This window comes from Heterodontus francisci, chromosome 17 (genome assembly GCF_036365525.1).
Source record: "Heterodontus francisci isolate sHetFra1 chromosome 17, sHetFra1.hap1, whole genome shotgun sequence".
NCBI lineage: Eukaryota > Metazoa > Chordata > Chondrichthyes > Heterodontiformes > Heterodontidae > Heterodontus > Heterodontus francisci.
This window is the reverse complement of record NC_090387.1, coordinates 11281716-11294745: the sequence shown is the minus strand read 5'-3', so window position 1 is coordinate 11294745 and position 13030 is coordinate 11281716.

Genomic DNA, 13030 nt, shown 5'->3' with positions numbered 1-13030 from the left:
GAAAGCTTTTCGAAACAATAATCCCAGACAAAATTAACATTCATTTGGACAAGGGTGGATTAATTAAGGAAAGCCAGCATGGATTTGTTGAAGGCAAAAATTGTATTTAACTAACTTGATTTAGTTTTTTGATGAGGTAACAAAAGAGGTTGATGAGGAAAATGCAGTTGATGTGGTGTACATGGACTTCCAAAAGGCATTTGATAAAGTGCCACATAACAAACCTGTCAGCAAAGCTGAGGTCCATGGAATAAAAAGGACAGTGGCAGCATGGATACGAAGTTGGCTGAGTGACAAGAAATGGAGAGTAGTGGTATAAATTTGTTTTTTGGACTGGAGGAAGGTATATAGTGCGGTTCACAAGTGGTCAGTATTGGAACCATTAGTTTTCTTGATTATATATTAATGACAGACTTGGGTGTACAGGGTATAATTTCAAAATTTGCAGATGATGCAAAACTTGGAATTATTATGTACTGTAAAGAGGATAGTGATAGACTTCAAAAGGACATAGACACATGGCAGATGAAATTCAATGCAGAGAAATGTGAAGTGATATATTTTGGTAGGAACAATGAGGAAAGGCAATATAAGCTAAAGGGTACAATTCTAAAGGAGGTACAGGAACAGAGAGACTTTGAGGTATATGTGCAGGTTCAAAAAGTGGGTAATAAAGCATACAGGATACTGGGCTTTATAAATAGAGGCATAGAGTACAAAAGCAAGGAAGTTATGATGAACCTTTATAAAACGCTGGTTTGGCCTCAACTGGAGTATTGTGTCCAATTCTAGGTACTGCACTTTAAGAAGGATATGAAGGTTTTAGAGAAGGTGCAGAAAAGATTTACAAGAATGGTGCCAGGGATGAGGGGCTTGAGTAATGAGGATAATTGGAGATACTGGAGTTGTACACCTCATAGAAGGTTGAGAGGAGATTTGAGATTTGATAGAGGTGTTCAAAATCATCAGGGGTCTAGACAGAGTAGATGGAGAGAAACTGTTGCCTTTGGTGGAGGCAACGGATACAAATTTAAGGTGATTAGCAAAATGACCAAAGGCGACATGAGAAAACTTTTTTTGACACAGCGAGTGGTTAAGATCTGGAATGCACTGCCTGAGCGTGTAGTGGATGCAGATTTAATTGTGGCTTTCATAAGGGAATTGAGTAAGCACCTGAAGATAAAAAAGCATTGCAGGGCTATGAAGAAAGGGTGGGGAGTGAGACGAGCTGAATTGCGCTTGCAGAGAGCTGGCACAGTCTCCACGGACTGAATGGCCTCTTTCTGTGCTGTAACCATGCTCTGATTCAATGAAAGAGAGCTGGAGAGACCAAGCGATTTGAGAAGGGAATCGCAAAGACAAAGTGATAATTGCCTCCAATTTTCAGAATGTTTTAACAAAAGATACAGGTTAATAACAGATAGCAGCTATCAAATAGGCCAAGGAAACAACGATAAGATTGAAAGATAGGTTTGGATAAAGAAGACCCTCAGCATCCTAGACCTCATCAGTGTCTATTGCTTTCTTAGATGAACCAAGTGGCCTGGTTTCAATCATGTTTTTCAGCTATTGACCAACATTTGAAAAAAAACTTCAGCCATAAAACTGCTGTCACATTAGTGAATCTTTGATATTTTCTTCTGCTGCTCATTATTACTTTATCCCAATATCTATCAGATCCCATTGCAGTCTCTATCTTTTCAAGGCTGATGAGCCCAGGATTATTAAGTCATCCATCATTCCTTTAACACTGGTGCTCTGTTGCACTGCCTCTCGAGCCTAGTTGGTCCAGTTACACTGTGCTGGCCAGAACGGTGTTCTAGGTTTGACCAGAGTCCTACACAACTTCAGCATGAAGTCTGATGATTTTAATTTAGCGGCTTTGTCAGTATGATCCACCAACCTTCTGACAACAATTGGTACTGCTTTAAGGAAGAGCAAGATTGGTGCGGTCTCGAGCAGAGGCAGACAGGAATCATCAGCTGGAGTTTTCCGTTCAATTCTGGTCACCACACTTTAGGAAGGATGTCAAGGTCTTGGAGAGGGTTCAGAAGAGGTTTACTAAAATGGTACCAGGAATGAGGGGCTTCAGTTATGTGGAGGGTCTGGAGAAGCTGGGGTTGTTCTCCTTAAAGCAGAGAAGGTTATGATGAGAATTGGTTCAGATGTTCAAAATCTTGAAGGTGTGTGATAGAGTGAATAAGGAGAAACTGTTTCCAGTGGTAGGAGGGTTGGTAACCAGAGGGCAGAGATCATAGAATAATTGCAGATTTAAGGTAATTGGTAAAACAATCAAAGCAGACATGAGTGATTTTTTTTACTGCAGTGAGTTGTATGATCTGGCATGCACTGCCTAGAAGGTTGGTGAAAGCAGATTAAATAGTAACTTTCAAAAGGGAATAAATATTTGTAAAGGAAAATATTGCTGGGCTATGGGGAAATAGCAGGGGAGTGGGATTACTGGATAATTCTTTCAAAGACTTTGCAGGCATTATGATTCTATGATTTTAAATTCAACATAAAACCTTCACTAGGACCATGGCAGAACCAGTTTATTTTATTTTTTATTTATTTTTATTTAGAGATACAGCACTGAAACAGGCCCTTCGGCCCACCGCGTCTGTGCCGACCATCAACCACCCATTTATACTAATCCTACACTAATTCAATATTCCTACCACATCCCCACCTGTCCCTATATTTCCCTACCACCTACCTATACTAGGGGCAATTTATAATGGCCAATTTACCTATCAACCTGCAAGTCTTTGGCATGTAGGAGGAAACCAGAGCACCCGGAGAAAACCCACGCAGACACAGGGAGAACTTGCAAACGCCACACAGGCAGTATCCAGAATTGAACCCCGGGTCGCTGGAGCTGTGAGGCTGCAGTGCTCACCACTGCACCACTGTGCCACCCTTCACAACAACTGACGACACGCAAAAGAATGGGAGTTGCATAAGGTCAAAGAAATAACGCTCAGCATCTCGCCCAGCAACACAAATGGCATGGTAACTATCTGTACTACTGCAACAATAACAAATAGTCTTGACAACATAATGGATACAGGAAAGAACAAGCAGCAAATGGTATTATCCGTTTATGCATTGCTGTTATATATTACAGTGTCATATTTGTAACGCATATTCACTCATATGCCTGTGCCAAAACCCTGTGGAAAAAGTAATTAAAAATACATTTTTTTCCAGTTGAAAACATGCAAGTTGTAAAAATATAACATGTTGGGGTCAGCATTCTGAGAGATGATGAATAACTCCATTCACAAGGAGGACCAAAACACACTCATTAAGATGTTGCTCATAGATTTGTCTGGTCAGCTATGCTGGCGCAAATATTTATCATTTGTGCCACGGTCTGTATTCCTCAACTTATAAGATTACATTCCTGAGCTCAAACTTCATGACAGCAGCGGATCTCCTCTGGCATTGTTCACAGCAAGTCTAGTTCTCAAACATGGACCTTGCAAGCTCAAAAGGATAGGCTAACTACCGCACAGTGCTCACCTCAGAAAATCCAACTGACACAGACACCTCAGTAGCTCAACACCCAAGTTCAGCTGCTGTCAAATAGATCATCAGGTGCTGGGCTGTTCTTCCATATCTGCAAACTCATAAAAGAAAGAACTAGCATTCATATAACACCTTTCACAATGTCTCGACGATCTTGACAACCAATGAAGTTCTTATCTTAAAAGTGCTGTAATGTCTAGCATCATAGAGTTATTTATGGTACAGAAGGAGGCCATTCGGCCCATCGAGTCCATGCCAGTAGGGAAATGCAGCAACCAATTAGTGCACAGCAAGATCCCACAAAAAATGACGTAATAATGACCTGATACTTTGTTTTAGTGATGTTGGTAGAGGGATAATTATTGACTCGGATTCCCCTGCACTCCTTCATAATAGTTCCATGAAATCTTTTTACATTCACCTGATGCTCACATAATCCATAAAAGGAGGCGGGGAGGGAAGGGGTGCCTCGGGGGGCACTGAACTCCAGTATTCTGTTGGACATCAGAGAATTCACAGTCAGAATTCCGGTCTCCACTTCTGGAGCGAGGTTCAAATGCTGCATTTTCTGACTCCAAAGCAGAAATATTGCCACCAAGCCAAAGGATCACTCCAGTAAACGCTGTGAAATTCTATTAGTTAAGAAGAAACATGTAGTGCCACCGATGGTTCATCTGGGAAATGCACCCCCAAATCGGGGGTGTGGGGGGGGGGGTGATTCTGGAAGCCGACATGTCGCAAGCACTAATCAGGTGCCCCCAACTCAACTCACCTGGCAATAACTGTGATGTTCTTGGGACTGGAGTGAGGTTTAGTTGGGTTTGGTGTGAGACAGAGACTGCAGGCTGTTGAACATAATGGAGTCTTCTTTATTCTGTTTTGCTTTCACTTTCCCTTTGCAAGCATATGTGTTCTACAGCAGCCTCTAGAGTACACAATGCACAATGCAATTGCAATTTCAAAACACAACAACACTACAATGACTTACAAATTTCGGCCTGTGTTAAGGCACCAGGGTAAGCCTGGAAGGGGTGAGAGGCGATTGGAGGGGTGCAGGGCAGGCCATTTGTTGCTGTCTTTTGTCGACAGAAAGAATCTTTCTGCATCTTTTGTAAGTAGCCTCCATGCTCCAAATTGGTAAGCAAATTTATGCATCTGCATTGAAAATTAGCACAGGAGCCTCATTCCAATATTGAAATGAGGTTTGTGCTGGTGGCCACTTAAAATTGGCCCTGGCTAGGTTAGCAGTGGTTCAAATTCCTGTGCTGATTTAGCACAAACCTTTGTCCTGCTAAATTGTCTATTCTTGCGCTCATTTTAGTTGCCTAAAGCAGGAGCAGTAATGTTAAATTTTGATTCCTGTGTCTTCAGGAGGGAGAGAACTTCATGGCCAACATTAGAAAAGTACAGGTGCCTCAAGACTTGTCCCTTAAAAGCTTGAGGCAAACCTGCAAATTCAATCCAAATGTGCCATTCACCTCTTCATTCATTATCCATTATCCATTTTGTCATTCAAAGTACCTATGTTGCAAGGTGTCTAATAAAACATGGCTTAATGGTGACTCATTTGCTTACTTTGGAGCACAGTTTCACGCTAGCTCTGCCAATTAGCAATATATCCTGCCTTACACAATTGGCAATTGAAATGAATATTGAAGCAGGAATCAAGTAACAGAGACCCAAGAGGAAGCTTTATGTACAATCAACGTTGGGTTAAGTACTTGTCCTTGTGGTGTTAAATACACAGTGGACCAAAATTACAAGTGCTGCCTTTGTAATGTCTATTTCAAGTCTATTTTCACTACAATACAACTTTTGCATTTTGATACATCAAAATGTTCAAATAGTGGCAAGGTTTAAAAAAATGTCATTTCCAATATACATTGCAGGCTTCACTACAGCCTTGAAATGCATTCTTAAACAATGGCACTTGAGCTACAGTGAATTAGGACTACAGAACAGGACATGTCTTTCTGGAGGTCTAACTTCCTAGTCTGGTGATCATGTGATTTGGGTTATCTCTTCCATTCTCACCTGAATGGACTGATTATTTTTGATATGTTGATAGAGTGAAATGAAGTAAGGTGGGAGGAGGCTCAAGTGGAGGATGTACTTCAGCACATATCAGTTGGGCTGATTGGCCAGATTTTGTGCTGTCAAGTTAATTGTGATTCACTGCTTCATTTTGGGGGTATGGCTCGACAGATACCAGTAGCCTAACTCACTCAAGATAAACTGCTTCCACTAGCAGTGGTGGGGGGCGTTGGCGGGGGCGTGGTTGTGGGTGTAGGGGTGGGGGGGCAGTGTCACGGGGGTCAGTAACCAGAGACAACAGATTTAAGATAAGTGGCAAAAAAAATCCAGAGGAGAAATAAGATTTTTTTTAAAGCAATGTGTTATGATCTGGAATGCACTGCCTGAAAGGTCAGATCTGGAAGCAGATTCAATAGTAAATTTCAAAAGAGATATACACTTGAAAAGGAGAAATGTGCAGGAACATGGGGAAAGACTAAAGGAGTGGGACTAATTAGATAGTTCTTTCAGATGACACAGATACAATGGATAGAATAACAGCTTCCTATGCTTCAATAAGAGGCCATTACATCAGTAGAATGGAGATTCAGAATGGAAGGGAGTGCCTTCAAGTATTGTAAGAATGGTTTTATGAGTGGTTTACATTATGGCCTTAGCAAAACAAATGTAACTAGAAACAATTATAATAAAAACCACTCTACCCCAGCAACAAAAGAAAATGGGCTCAGTAACTTTAGAGTATTAGTTAAAAAAAATGGGTTCTCTTGAGGACTATAATTCTCAAAGTGTTCCCAAATAAATATGAAACCCTATGATTGTAAGTGGATGACCTAGTTGTCTCTTAATTCACTGGGACTTTCATGTGAGTTAAGGTACGAGCATTCTGATTGATTAACAATGCTGTGAAGATTGTTTGAAGGATTTAAATCTCTTTTGACAATGTTATCATAAGGAAGTTTAACACAATATTCTCGCTCTGTGATTTTTAACATGTTTAAAATAAATGGAATAGTACATTAGTAAAAATATCAGAGAAAGTTATTTGATACAAGTGTGGCCTTTGTAACATCAGTCACAGTAATTGCAAGCTTACAATTGCTCTGAAAAATGCCCATTCTAGTATATGAACACCAATTGACGAAAAGGTTCAAATTTCGCAAAAGGATTTCACACTCCATTTTTCACAAGCTGATCCGAGTACAGATATCAAGTTCAAAGAATTACATAGAGTTTGCAGCACAGAAATAGGCGATTTGGTCAAGCTAATCTGTGCTTCTAATAAAAGCAGAAAATGTTGCAAATACTCACCAGGTCTCGCAGCATCTGTGGAGAGAGAAACAAAGTCAATGGCTGGAATTTTTCAGCTCCCAGCAACTCCGGGGCGGACGGCACGGAAGTGATCAAGTAACCCGAATCCACTCCGCGCCGCCCGCCCACCGGCATCACGGGCGGGGCAGCCAATTAGTGGCCCCTCGGCGTATTCGGCATCTGACAGGCCATGCGCAGGCGGTTCAATCAGTAGATTTGGGGGCGGGAATAATGTAAGCCCTTTAAAAAGGCATACACCATTGCAATTGAGCAGCCATACAGGAGAGAACATCGGAGGAGGAGCTGTGACTGTAACTGTGTGAATTTCCCTGGTGACCAACTGACTGTAAAGTCAAGAAGTTAAGGAAAACTGACAGTGTCCAGGGGCAGGAAAGGAGAAAAGATTTCATTCAGCAGAAGAAATCCAGAGTGATGGAGGGGAGAAGGTTCACCACAGCCCCCAGATTCTCAGAGGAATCTCTGCAGGTTCTCCTCCAGGCAGTGCAGGCGAGGTGGGACATATTATTCAACGCCGATGGCTGAAGAAGGCCCGCAGAAGTGACGGCAAGGGCCTGGCCTGAGGTTGCCGAGGCGGTCAGCAGCCGTTGTGTTCTACGGAGGACATGGGCTTCAGTGCTGCAAGCGGCTCAATGACCTGCTTCGTTCTGCCCGAGTAAGGGGTAATCCTCATTAATCTCATTGTGAATGTGTCAGGGAAGGGTTTGTCTGTCCTAAAGATGCAAGGTGGAAACCAGAAATAAGCAGTCCTTGCCTGCTACATTGTATTGGGATGCAAGATGGGCAGGTCTGGGATGCATGGTGATCCATATGTGTTCAAATTGGGCACTGCATTGCAGTAGCGGTAAAATGCAACAACAAACCCAATGGGTGAGGGTGTGAGATACCAAATCATATGTCCAAACTAGGTCTGATTGTTTTAATAGGAGAAGAGGGCACACAATGCCCGAGAGAGGTCCCAGACCGGTGGTGGCCAGGGCAATCAGACATACCTGACCAGTATGGAGGAGGATGCCTTGAGGCTGGCAGGGGAGGAATGAGGACATGCCATGGCAGATGGCAAGGTTGGCAGACCTGGCTGTCAGAGTGAATGACCCATAATGTGGTGGGAGGGTATAAGGAGTGGGGGGCAGTTGAAGTGGTGATTGTCTCATGTGCTGAAGTGTGCTAATAAAAGTTGATTCACACAATGTGGCCAAACTGCAGTAAGGGACATGTGCTGCAATCTGTGGTGCTGATCAAACTGATCAATCTGATTTTCAATGCAGGTGAAACACATCAGCGGCCAGGAGGGTCCCCGGGGCTCAACAGTCCACCTCTGAGGATGGGGAGATCGCCTCTGAGGGTGCACCGTCACCTCACCAAGCGCCAGTGCAGAGAGTTCCACCATGGTTGGGATTACTGTCTCCATGGAAACTATGATACTTACGGGTGTTAGCGCAGCCACCAGACACAGAACCGGCCGAAGCCTCATACACACAAGCTGATGACACACCTCTGAGAACATCCATTCAGCGGGAGATGTTGCAGGCTAAACATGTGGTACATAGACATCTGGCGGAGTTGCCAGAGATGCTGCAAGGCATAGCACATACCTGGAAACCTCCATCCAGGGCATGTCAACTGCAAGCTCTCAGGCATTTGTCCATCTGGCATCCTCCATTGACAGATTGGTGGCTGCAGTGGAGGGGCCAGTACTGGAAGCCATCCGTGATCTCAGGGGGTGTCTAGCCTCCCCGGACCAGGCCATCAGGGCACAAACTCAAATGCACATGCAGCAGGTCGAGGCTGCTCATCCCTCTGAGGTCAGCTTTGAGGACCAGTCGTGCCTCAGGAGGGCACAGGGACAGCAGCCAATAGCACAAGGGAGCTCCTCTCAGGGCGCTCCTAATGCATCATGCAGCCCCTTGCTTCTCCACTAATGATCTGTCAACCACAAACTCTCAGCATGTTAGAGGGTTTTTTTTAATTTCCAAAATATACTTTATTCATAAAAATCTGTAAAAAATACATTACCAAACAATTTCAAACAGCACCAAGTCATAAAATACAAACAATGCAAGGGAGATCAGTTACCTTCAATACAATCATGAGTTGCCTCACAACCCTTCCATTTTATTTATTATGCCAGATACATTTTTACATTTTACAGCAAACAAAACATTTCCCAATACAGTTCGAGGGGTTTTCCATGGATCCAGCCCGTCAGTTGAGCTTGGAGGGGGGACCTTACACAGTGGTCTTTCCCCATTGAGACTTTGCTGCATCTGCCCCAAGCTTTAGTTCGTCCCTCAGCACGTAGTCCTGGACCTTGGAATGTGCCTGTCTGCAGCATTCGGCCGTGGACAACTCTTTGCGCTGGAAGACCAGCAAGTTTCGGGCAGACCAAAGGGCGTCTTTCACCGAATTGATAGTCCTCCAGCAGCAGTTGATGTTTATCTTGGTGTGCGTCCCTGGGAACAGCCTGTAGAGCACAGACTCCTGTGTTACAGAGCTGCTTGGGATGAACCTCGACAAAACCCACTGCATCTCTTTCCACACCTGCTTTGCAAAGACACAGTCCAGAAGGAGGTGGGCAACCGTCTCTTCCCCACCACAGCCACCGCGGGGGCATTGTGCAGAGGGGGTTAGATTCCGAGCGTGCAGGAAGGATCTGACGGGGAGGGCTCTTCTCACCACCAGCCAAGCTACATCTTGGTGCTTGTTTGAAAGTTTTGGAGATGAGGCATTCCGCCAAATGACTTTGGCGGTCTGCTCGGGGAACCATCCGACAGGATCCACCGTCAGAGGGTGTTCCTGATATTTCTCACGAGCACCCTGATATGCCACGTTTTGCAGGGCCGCGAGCAGGCAGAGGAAGTCTGCCAACATCATCAAGAGCAGGGCGGCAGCCCGATCAGCCACCTGCCTCTGGTAAGTCTGGTGGTGAGGGATCGTCCACACGCAAGAGCACCCGCAAACGTTTTTAGAAATCACAGTAACATCACTCCTAGTTCACTGGGTTACCTTCCAATTATTTATTTCAATTGCACATTACATCACTGTAAATAAATTTGTGGTTTGAACTTGTAACTTTGCATATGTCATCCATGAGGTAGCATCAGACATCGTTGTGCTGCTGACGTGGTTATATATGAAGATGTCACACACTTGGGTTGGGTTCATCGTGACATGATGTTGTTTTTAATCTGATCATCTCTTCCCTTGGATGTGCGTGTCTTTCCCCTCTCGCAATCCCACAATGGCTCAGTGCATGCAACAATGTGAAATCTTTCAATGGAGCGATCCTCTCCAAAGAAACGCCTGCCTATTAGGGCATCCCGGGTCTCCCTTGCTCTTAATTCCAGATGACATTCTGCTTCCACTCCCCTACCATCCTGTGAGTGTTGTCCATCGTTCTCGTCAGAAACTCCATCTTCATCTGATGACGCCTCATGGTTGCCTTGAACCTCCTCAATGGCGTTTCCCCTTTCCATCGCCAGGTTATGCAAGGCGCAGAAAACGACAATAATCCTAGAGACCCGCACTAGCAGGTACTGCAGTGATCCACCTGAGCAGTCCAGACACCTAAATCTCATCTTTAACAGGCCAATCGTTTGTTCGATTGTCACTCTGGTGGCTGCATGGCTCTCATTGAAGCGTTCCTCAGCATGACCCCTTGGGAATCTCACAGGTGTCATCAGCCATGTCTTCAAAGAATAACCCCTGTCGTCAAGTATCCAACCTTCCAGTCTGTCCGGGGGACTGAAAAGAGCAGGCACCTGAGAGTTTCTGAAAATGAATGCATCGTCGCAACTCCCTGGGTACCGCACACAAACCTGCATGATTCTCTTGCGATGATCGCATACAAGCTGAACGTTCAATGAATGGAAGCCTTTTCGGTTAATAATGCCCCTCAATGACCTGTTGGTGATCTAATTGCCACATGTGTACAGTCTATCACACTCTGAACCATTGGAAACCCAGCTATTGTGCTGAATCCTCTTGCTCTTTCAGCCTGGCTGGTGTTGTCCATTTTGAAACAAATGAAATTGTTAGCACGGCTGAACAATACATCAGTCACAATCTTTATGCAGTGGTGCGTAGCTGCGTAGGAGACTTCGCACAGGTCTGCCGTCAAAACCTAGAACGAGCCGCACGCATAAAAATTAAGGACGACGGTCACCTTTAGAGCGACTGGCATTGGAAGGCCACCAGGGCAGTTTGAGGCTACATCCGCTGCCAGCATCTCCCAAAGAAATGTCACAGTCTCATGTGACAGACGCAGCCTTCTTCTGCACTGGTGTTCCGACAGGTGCAGCTAGTTCAAACGCGGCCAGTATACCCTGCCTGTTGGGTCGGTGCGTCTCCTGTTTGCTCTTGCCTGACTCTGCTACCTGCTCTCCCTCCCACATAACGGGGAGCCAGTTGACCAGCTGCTTGCGCATGCCCATGCCCAACTGTCCTGCTGTCCCTGATTGGGGCATGGTCCTCCTCCTCTGAAGAGCTGCCTCCAGAATGTGCAATTCCCATTGTTGGACTGGTTACCAGATTCAATGACAGAATCTCTTAAGTTCCAGCTGTCGGGACAGGCACACACAACCCCCTTCCTTCCACTCATTGACTCAGAACAGATAGGTCCCGAGTGAGTCAGACTAAGTTGGAGCCGTCTGCACAAGCTACAAATGTCTACAATTTATATAACACACAAAAACTCTCACAGACAAGCAACACCAAAAACTTTACCTCACTGATTGCCTGCCTTCCGTCCTTTTAAAGCTGCCGAGTCCCTGACACGATCAGTGACCCGATTTACAGCCGTAAAATCCGACGTCCCACGTAAATTTGCAGTCAACTGGGTTCTCAACTACTTTAATTACCTTCAAATTACTTGTGGTCGGACGGTGAGCGGCAACTCGATCGCATCTGACTTCCTGAGTTGTGAAATGGCGTCTGTGCGTGATGACGCTGGGGACCAGACCCAGCATCATCATATGCCATTTCACCGCCTCTGAACTGACCCGATTATGGTAGGTAAAATTCCAGCCAACGTTTCAGTTCGATGGCCTTTCACCAGAGCTTGGTTCATCATTAATCATCCAAATTTATGCTTCAAGTGAGCTTTCTTCCAACCGCCTGCATCTCACCCTATCAGCATGTCTGTTTCTATTCCTTTCTCCCTCATGTATTTTTCAAGCTTCCCCTGAAATGCAGCTATCCTGTGGTAGCGAGTTCTGCATTTTCACCACTCTCCGAGTAAAAATGTTGTTTTTTCTAAAGAACAAGAAGTTCTCATAGTGTCCTTGAGAAGATTGATCCCTCAACCAACATCAGAAAAAAGAGATTAACATGTCATTGTTTGTTTGTAGGCCTCTTTGATGTAGACTATTGGCTGCTGTGTCTGCCTACACGACAACGGTGTCTGTGCTTCAAAAGTAATTCCTGGAATAATGTGGCTGTGTCCAAAAATATATCCAGTCCTGTCCTCAGCTGTGAACTTACTCTTCTTGAGCTATAGAGACTGATGGAAGTTCCCTCAATAGCTCATTGCATAACGCAACCATATGGGCCAAAAACATTCATGATGTGGTACCAGGTAGTTGGAAATGGAGGGCGCGATATGTTTTTTAAAAAATTAATTATCAGGTGTGGGCATCACTGGCAAGGCCAACATTGCCCATGCCTAGTTTCCCGAGAAGATGCTGGTGGGCTGCCTTCTTGAAGCCCTGCAAGCAGTTTGATACAACTGAGTAGCACGTTGAGTGCTCCAGGTTCTACCTGGGTTCCATAAAACCACTGCTGGACAGTGCATATGGGTGGAAAGGATTGGACTTGACTTCATCAAATTGCCTTTTGACACGTGGTCAAGTCTCAAATCTGAAGAATGGCAACTTGTTTACAGCAGTGGAGGGGTGACTGCAACCTTTAGAGCCATCTACTGGCAGTGGGAAGAGGAGAGCAAGCAAACGACCCATTAATCTTCTTGTGCAATGCATTGTGACACCTGTATAACCTTACAGAGAAGAGCCTGAGATGTTACCTGTAGAGGGAGGAAATTGTGCTCCTCCCTCAGAGTCCCTTACACAGATTACTCAACTAATGGAGCCATGCAATAGCATCTGAATGAAATAGCCTCCACTCCTGGCTGAGTGTGTTAATC